The sequence below is a fragment of the Marmota marmota genome, unplaced genomic scaffold (assembly GCF_001458135.2).
Source record: "Marmota marmota marmota unplaced genomic scaffold, marMar, whole genome shotgun sequence".
Lineage (NCBI taxonomy): Eukaryota > Metazoa > Chordata > Mammalia > Rodentia > Sciuridae > Marmota > Marmota marmota.
Window position 1 is genome coordinate 36,428,192 of NW_026000229.1, and position 2,217 is coordinate 36,430,408.

General features: G+C 39.7%; 1 pseudogene; it reads right to left on the bottom strand.

Annotated features, from left to right (window-relative positions):
* Window positions 1-46: 46 nt before the first annotated feature.
* LOC107137644 lies at window positions 47-777 on the bottom strand (annotated as a pseudogene).
* Window positions 778-2,217: the final 1,440 nt, after the last annotated feature.

The following is a 2,217-nucleotide window of genomic DNA, read 5'->3' on the forward strand; positions in this document are numbered from 1 at the left end:
ATATATATATATATATATATATATATATATATATATATATATATATATAGTTGTAATTTGCATTCTAGTTATTTAAACAAATATTCTTGAGCAGGTTGGACAGACTATGAATGGATCTCTTTCCCCAAGAAATGAGGTAGAGGATTTTTGGAGAATGTCCTTACTGAATAGGTAGCTGAGCTTTCTCTGGAATTTGGTGGTTTTCCCAGTCCTGTAATTCCTCAGGGCTCTGGCTATTTTCCTATAATTTATGGTCTTCCAATTGCCTTTTCTTTCCCCCAAAAAAATTCCAGCAAGATCCCCCAACCTTTTTAAAAAAAAACAAAACAAAACTGAAAGTTGCTTTTGATTTTACCAACACACTGGGTACAAGATGCCATCTAGGGATTGCACAGGGTCTTCCAAAGGGGTTCCAGCCGCCCGAGCTTCTTCCTCCATTTTCCTCCCCTTTGCTGGAAAACAGCAGTTTGCATCAACTGATTTTCAGTTATGTTCTGCAGAGGTTAAGGAATATTTCCTTCAAAATAGAAGCCCACAGCTTATTATGGTTCTCCGGTTATAGACAGTATCCTCTGTAGGCAACCCTCCATAGCAGCTGGAATTTCCACCAATGTGAGGACAATGGTTAATGAAAGCCAGGTAATTTTTGTAATCTGGGGAGTACTGAAGATTCCCAGATGAATGTTGCATCAGTACTTCAAAAGCATTTTCAAATGCTTCACCCAGATTGTCCAACAGAAGTCTTGCTTCATTGAAAAAAATTATGATTCTGTTCATAGAGTCCAATGTGGCATTCACTTGTATGAGATGGGAAAAGCCTTCCCCTCTTCTGAAACACACCTGCATCCTCGTCACATAACCTGCAGCCTACCATTGAAATAGCTGTGGTATTCACAGGGAATGTCACATTTGGGGAAAATCACCTAAGAATTTTTGGTGAACCTTCTGGGTCTGAAACTGCACTTTCTATAATAGGGGTTGGGCAGAAAATAAACTAACAGGATTGTGGTCTAGGACTTGCCAAGTGTTAGTTCTCACGCTTCTAAGTTATTATTCCTGCTTTACAAATGAAGAAACCAAGGCTCAGGAAGGTTGAGCAACTTGACCAATAATATTCTCAAGAGCAAGAAAGCTGAGCCTAGCCTTTCTGTCTCCTGATGCCACCTAGGATGCTTTCCATGGACCTGTGAGGTGAAATGCCAATTAATTATTATCTTCTTGAACTCATGGCTGCAGAATGTTTGCTCCTTTTGATAAAGTCCCATGCCCCCTTTTTGGAGCAAAAAATAAATGAGCTTTTGTTCCCCCAAATTAGAGCACCTGAGGCAGAGCCTGCTTGGACCCAATAATAATAGTAGCAGCTATTGTTCAAACCAGTTTATTAGATAGAGTCTCAGTTCATTTTTGAGAAAACATGAAACAATTTAATTTGTTCAAATAACTGTTGCCAACTATGTCAATTTCCCCATTCCTGCTACATATAAATATTTGAGACATGAGAGTCTTCCTACATGGGACCCTAGCCATTGTTTATCTAAATGATATATAATATTATTATGTGTGTTTTTAAAAACATTTCTGATTTTTTTTCTTATTCGTGTCCCAAAAATTGAAGGGGTACAGATGAAAGGAATACTCATGAAATCTTCGGCCTCCAAACCCTGGAGATGGACCATTACCCTATACAATTAAGTAGTTAAATGTGCCCGGAACTAATTCCAGAAATTTTAATTTAAGCACTGCTATGATTTGGATTTGAATGTCTGCAAAGGCCCAGTGTGCTAAAGGCTTGGTTACCAGGCTATGGCAGTATTGGAAGGTGATGGAACCTTTAGGATGTGAAGCCTAGTGGGAGGAAGCTAGGCATTGTGGATGTGCCCTTGAAGAGATTGGGACCTTCTTCTATTTGCTTCCTGACCACCATGAGGTAAACAGGCCTCTTCAAGAATGCTCTCCTTGGTGATGTACTGTATCCCTTCAGGCCCAAGGCAACAGAGCCAAACCACCATGGACAGAAACAGAGAAACCTCTGAAACCCTGAGCCAGAATAACCTTTCCTCCCAATAAATTTATCATTTGTTTTGTCACAGTGTAGGAAAGGTAGCTAACATAACCATTGATGGAAAATTGTTCAGAATTACATGATACTGTTGGTCTGTGTGGCAATCCCTCTCTCTCTCTCTCTCTCTCTCTCTCTCTCTCTCTCTCTCTCTCTCA